The sequence below is a fragment of the Monodon monoceros genome, unplaced genomic scaffold (assembly GCF_005190385.1).
Source record: "Monodon monoceros isolate NGI ecotype Baffin Bay Population unplaced genomic scaffold, NGI_Narwhal_1 Super_Scaffold_16, whole genome shotgun sequence".
NCBI classification, from domain to species: domain Eukaryota; kingdom Metazoa; phylum Chordata; class Mammalia; order Artiodactyla; family Monodontidae; genus Monodon; species Monodon monoceros.
The window spans coordinates 6377129-6384272 of NW_021703772.1; positions in this window are offsets into that span (position 1 = coordinate 6377129).

Below are 7144 nucleotides of genomic sequence, written 5' to 3' on the forward strand. Positions count from 1 at the left end.
GTGCACACGTGCTTACGTTTCTCTCTTAGAATCAAGGAGTATTGTTCCGTAGTTAATAACAAACTGGTAACAAACTAATAACGACTCCCCTATTTGGTTGTGTTAATCAGCTTCTTACTAGCCTCAATGTTTTAAGTCATCTTCAGATTCCGAGTCAGAATTACGTAGATATTTTTCGTAAGCTTACGGCAGGCCACAATCTCTTATAAACTTACAAATGAGACACCATAACTAGTGGGGAAATGATTCCATGATTTATCTCATTGTCTCTAAATATAACCTTGTGTATCAAGATAGTAGTTTGTATAAAAATCAGATGTTTTATTCAGCCGAGCAAATAAGGTAAAAGCTGCTGGTACTGTTGCCTCAGGTTAATATGCTTGTGATCTTTGTGACTGTTATTCTGACTCCAGATACCATCTTTGAATGATGTACATAGGAAGGCTTCATGTGGTTCAGACACGCCTGCCTCAATACTTAAAAATGAATGTGCAAACGCCCTTCAAATGGGCCATTTAAACATTAGCAGGAGGATAGAATCTTGGAAATCTTAGAGCTTCTTTAGCCCACTACCCTCACGGTCCAGAATGTGTCACCAAGGTTAAGTGATACTCACAAACATTCCCAAGGTAAAAATAATTAGATGTCAGCAAAATACAAGTTGAATCCCAAATCCTTTGGGTCTAGATAAATATAGTTTTCAGTGATGTTTTTCTCTATGCTGACTTCCTCAGAACAAAGACACCCAGGGCTTCCCTGGTAGCGCAGTGATTGAGAGTCCGCCTACCGATGCAGGGGACGCGGGTTCGTGCCCCGGTCCGGGAAGATCCCACATGCCGCAGAGCGGCTGGGCCCGTGAGCCATGGCCGCTGAGCCTGCGCGTCCGGAGCCTGTGCTCCGCAACGGGAGAGGCCACAACAGTGAGAAGCCCGCGTACCGCAAAAAAAAAAAAAAAAAAAAGACACCCAAAGACTTCTTGGGATAACATTACTTCCAGCATCTATCATGTTTATGTTTTTAAGTATTAAAGACTGAGGAGGAAGCTGACCCGAGACACATTTGCTCTGGATGCTTAAGGATGATTTGCTATATTTCAGGGTTTGCTTTTAGAGTTGAGACCAATAAAAGAAAAGGCACAAAGAAACACATTTTAATATACAGCTGGTGTCAAAATTGAGGGATGTGAGCTAACTGTGACTAAAGTGTATCAGATGGGGACCCAGACAGGCTAAGTACTAGGTTGTGCCTGGTTTACAGAAGGCTGTGTTTCATGCTCACAAGGACAGCATTTGTGAGTATTGCTATATAAGCGAGTCACGGGGTTATTACACGTCTTGCACCAACTAGCATAAAATAACATTTACAGAAATGACAGGCCTTGAATGACAGGCTTCAAGCAAGACAGGCTCATGCAGAGTGAAGGGTGTATCCTTGGACCTGGTAGTTCCACCCCTAGGACACCTTCATATGCAAATTATCAGATACTCAAAATGAACATTCACGTGCATTTAATTCCTTATTATTCAGTTAGCTGAATTTTCAGATATTAAATATTTTACAATAGAGGATTGATTGGCTTCCTTATACTACAGAATAGTATGCACTCATTAAAAACAATTACCACAATGTCTCATAGCATGGAAAAATGTTTATAATATAGTTAGTATTGGTTTTCTCGGGTTGTCAAAACAAATTACCCCAACTGGGTGGCTTAAAACCACAGAAATTTATCCTCTACACTTGTGGAGGCTGGGAGTCCTAAATCAGGGTGTCACCTGAAGTGTCAGCAGGACCGGCCCCCACCCAAGGCTCTAGGGGAGAATCCTTCCTGGCCTCTCCCAGCTGCTGGAGACTCAAGGCGTTCGCTGGACTGCATGACTCCAATCTCAGCCTCTCTTTTCACATCACCTTCTCCTCTGTGTGTTTCTGTCTCCCCCCTTCTTATAAGAACACCTGCCATTGGATTTAGGACCCACGCTAAATTCATGGCAATCTCATTTTGAGATCCTTAAATGAATAATGTCAGCAAAGACCCTTTTCCCGAATAAGATCACATTCATGGGTTCTGTGAGGGCATGGTTTTTTGCGGGGGGGGGGGGGTAGCACAGTTCCACCTATTACAATTAGAAACGCAGTATATAAACTTTGTACAGTCCCACCTCAACAATGTAATAGCATATTTATATACATATATGTGTGTGTATATATATACACACCTGTAACAGGATGTTAGAAAGAGACTGGGAAACCAAAATGAGTGTGGAAAAACCCCCAAACCATCCCCAGATGCACAACTTCAAAGGGAAAGAAGGAACCTGCGGCCCAGCACCTGGGCCTCTTAGCAAGACCTGACCTGTAAAGGATCAGAGAGAGGCTCTGGGGAGGATACAGGTGCAGAGATCTCTTTGGAGAGAATGCTGGTCTTGCTGTGGGCACGCCCCCTTGGGGGAGGGGAGAAAGGATGCTAGTTCCCAACCCATAGACCAGGGGGAGCGTCAAGATGAAGCTGAGTGATACTGAGGACAGGTGTCTAATCCACAGCAAGAAAGAGGACATGGACTGTGGACAGGGGTCCAACTGCCCCCAGGAGGTGGCGAGAACAAGAGAAGAGCTGACCAAAGGCTTTGAAGGCAGGACCAGGGGAGGGCTGCCGTGGGGGTGGGAGGTCTTCCTGCTCTACAGGGTTGATGGGCGCACACAACTCGTGGTTGTTTCCTGGGACCAAATGTGGAGTAAGGGGGAAAGCCAGTACATTGGTTTCCCAGGGCTGCCATAACAAAGTACCACAAGCTGGGTGGCTTCACACACACAGATTTATTCTCTCACAGTTCTAGAGGCGGGGCTGGTTCTCTCCCGAGACTCTGAAGGAGAATCTGGTCCATCCTCTCTTCCAGCTCCTGGCGGCTTCTTGGCCAGCAGAGGCCACCACTCCAACCTCTTCCTGGGTCGTCACGTGGATGTCTTCCCTCCATCTCTGTGTTTTCTCTTCTTATGAGGACACCAGTCACAAGATTAGGGCCCATCCTGATCCAGTATGACTTCATCTTAACTACTTACATCTGCAGAGACCCTGTGTCCAAATAAAATCACATTCTGAGGCTCTGGGTAGACATGTATTTTGGGGAACACTATTTCAACCCAGGACAGCTGGCATGGGGTCACTTGGTTCAGCCCAGTGTGGCTGCACGGAGAGGCCAGAAGAACCCGGAGAAGGAGGTGACGGGTGCTGCAGGATGCCCCAAGGCTGAGCAAGGGGTCACAGGGACCATTTGAAATGGAGCTCAGGGCCAAGACCAAGGAACTCCAGGAGGGAGGGACCAGAGGGCATTACCAAAGAGCCCCAAGTAGAAGAACAAAACCAGCCTTACCCTATGCCAGGTCTCAGGGCACAAAGCCACCCAGCCCCCTAAGAATTGTCCAGTCCCCCCTCTCTGCTTGCAGGGCCAGGATGAGAATGGAATACCGTGTCCTGGCCCCATTGCCTACCACAGGCTCAGCCGGGAGAGAAAATGGGTTGCTTGGCTTAGAGTTTTGACTATACCATGGGATATAGGCCAATATGTGTACATCAGTATGTGATTCCCATCCATGCCCTGTAACACGGCATTATCCTCATTAAAGACACAAGGCCATTTTAGGACTAAAATTAACCACAGAGTTTTTTGTTTTTTAACATCTTTATTGGAGTATAATTGCTTTACAATGGTGTGTTAGTTTCTGCTTTATAACAAAGTGAATCAGTTATACATACACATATGTTCCCATATCTCTTCCCTCTTGCGTCTCCCTCCCTCCCACCCTCCCTATCCCACCCCTCCAGGTGGTCACAGAGCACCGAGCTGATCTCCCTGTGCTATGCGGCTGCTTCCCACTAGCTATCTATTTTACATTTGGTAGTGTATATATGTCCATGCCACTCTCTCACTTCGTCCCAGCTTATCCTTCCTCCCCACCGTGTCCTCAAGTCCATTCTTTATGTCTGCGTCTTTATTCCTGTCCTGCACCTAGGTTCTTCAGAACCATTTTTTTTTTTAAGATTCCATATATATGTGTTAGCATACTGTGTTTGTTTCTCTTTCTGACTTACTTCACTCTGTATGACAGACTCTAGGTCCATCCACATCTCTACAAAATGACCCAATTTCATTCCTTTTTATGGCTGAGTAATATTCCATTGTATGTATGTGCCACATCTTCTTTAGAGATTTTAAAGGGAGTTCGAGAGACAAATGTACATGGGTGGGGTTTTCTGTGAATTGTATTTATTTATGTTTTAATGTGGAGCTTCCTTTTACCACGAACGACACTTCCTTGGGAATGTGAGTTTTGCTACCACAAAAGCTAACTATTAGAGTGGAGAATGAGTGGCCTTGGAATGGGAGGTAGTAACCACACCCACCCTCTGAGCCACCGGTGTTGAACTGGGTGATGTCCCCGCAGGTCCTGGCCCAGCCAGGGGACACAGGAGAGGGACCGGCTATGACAAGGCAGAGAAAAACGGAGGGGGAGGAGAGGGGGAGAAGTGGGTAGGCTGAGACCTCGCAGAGCTCTGCCTCTGAAGCAGCATCTACAGCCCCTGTGCTTCTGCCTACAGGCTGACACACATTTCCCAGTTTCACCGTGACCTAGTTACCAGGCCCTGGCGACACCACCAAGCCGGCCCACAGAGTTGCTGAGCCAATCCTGCCACCTAGTGCCCGCAGCTCCGGGAGCCTAGGGAGGTCGCTTGCTTTTCTCTCCCTTCTCCTCTTTATTCACCGAGCCATGACCTCCCCAATACCCTAGCTCAGAGGAAAATAAGGCTCGGATGCCTCATCTGTTCATGAATTTTGGTTTTTCTTTGAGGTAGGCTTTGCTTGGCTTTGAGGGATGCCAATTTTCTGTTGAGTGATAGTAAAGAGAATGTTATTTGGACACCAAAGAAAGAATGCCAAGGTCCTGGGCAAGGAAAAGGAAAACTTGGAATAAACCCCAGCTGCTCGTCTCACTTCATCAGCTGAGAAGTCCAGACCTTTGGTCTAGGGAAGAAGAAAATAGACGGGCAACAGTGTGAGTGTGTAACAACATGCTTTGGGGGTAAGACAATTCGTCACCCTCTCCCGCCTGGAGTCCCTGTGGCAGATTCAGAGAACCAAGCTCCCTACATCAGCTCATGGAGTCACTTAATGCACATTTATCAGAGGGGCAGGTGGGATGCAGGGGGCACTGGCAGTGGCTTTGTAAGAAGCATGCGTGGCAGCCTCTGGCGGCCAGAGTGGTCCATCAAGAGAACAGTTTGGCGAGGATGCCCTTTGCTTCACATCTACTGAGAGAACTTCAAATCCATTGATTAACTTTCCAAAGATTTCATTCTTTTTTTCATTTTTTTAGGGAAGGGAGGGCAGAATTCAGAAAGCTGGGATTTGAGCCCTAGGTTTGCCTCTTACTAACCATGAGAGAAGTTTTTTTCTAAGCCACCTTTTCCCCAGTCAGTCAAACTGGGGTAGTATCAGTAGCCACCCAATAGGGCAGTTTTAAGAATTAAGGGATGGGATACATGTAAAGTGACTGGTCTGCAGCGTTCAGTGGGCGACAGCTGTTTGGTAATTTGACCACGGTGGTAGGGTAGGCTAAATAATGTCCTCCCCAAACATGTCTATGTCCTGGTCCCTAAGTCTGTGAACATGGGAGTTTACATGGTAAAAGGGATTTTGCAGATGTGATTAAGTTAAAGATCTTGGGGTGGAGATACCCTGAAATATACATTTCACAGTGTGTGTAGAAGTGGCACAAGGGTATTTTTATGGAGAGGTTCCCTGCTGTTGTCTTGTCCAGGCTTCCCAAAGAGGTCAGAGCTAGAGGAGGGAAGGCTAGTGGTGACCACACTCCTCCACCCACGGCTGAGGTCAGGGCGGCACCATTCAAAGGACAGCCACGAGGTCACTTTATTTGCTCTCAGGAACAACCCTGCTTCAGCGAGCAGAGCGTGTGGGTCCCACACTCAGCCCCCATCCTTTGTGAATCTCAGCTGTGGCCAAGAGCCAGTGAGCCAACTTTCCCACTACGCAAAGCGAGCTTTCTGCCAAAGCAGGAATCGCCGAGAAAGTACCCAAGGGATTGAGGTCTTTGCCCCCTGAGCCGCTTACTTAGAAGAGGGCCCCAACTGGTGACCCAGTAGAGAGAGGACTGAAGGATCTGAGAACCCCTAAACCCAGACGTGGTCCCCCCCACCGCAGTGAGACTGAAACTGACATCGGTTACCATGGCTTCCGCGAAGTGTCAGGATAACACACTAAGTCGTTACCGGTCATTTGGACCTTGATTCCAATTTGCCTGTTTCTTCCTGCTCCTTCAGTGAATTGCTCTGCTTACTACAGCCTATAAATGCTGGCAAGGCTAGGCCACACCTCACATCCGATCTTCTATACTTTCCAGAACTTTCCTGGCTAAACCCATCGACTTGTTTTATTTCGACTTTAAGATCAGCTTGTCAGGTTATGAAAACAAATTCTGTTGACATTTGAAATCAAATAGAATCACATCAACTTTGTAGATTAATTTAGAAAAAAACTGACATCTTTAGGCTTTCGAGTTTTGCTTCATAAGAATAAGATATATCTGGGGGAGGGATAAATTGGGAGTTTGGGATTAATAGATGCATACTACCAGGTATAAAGTAGATAAACAGCAAAGACTTGCTGTATAGCACAGGGAACTGTATTCAATACCTTGTGATAAACTGTAATGGAAAAGAAAAAAAAAGAATAAGATATGTTTCCATTTACTGAATCTTCTTTTATGTCCTTTAATAGAGTTTAAGGGTTTTGTGTGTGTGTTCTGCATGTTTCTTTTAAAATTTATTTGTTGGTATTATTCTTTTTATTGTTACCATAACATCTTTTGTCTTATATCTTATAGTATAAAATTGACTAGTATGTATGAGGTTTGGGGGTTGTCTTCCTACTCAACTGTCATACTGTTTTTAACAGGTTTTCAGTTGATATTCTAGAATATTCCATGCATTGAGCCATAGCTTTTGCAAATAGTATTAGTTTTGCCTCCTCCTCTTAGTGTAATCTATGGTTTCCTGCTCTGCTGTCTTTATCTGGTTTTGGTATCAATATTGTGAAACCCCTTCTATCTTTACAATCTCTACGTGGCGCCT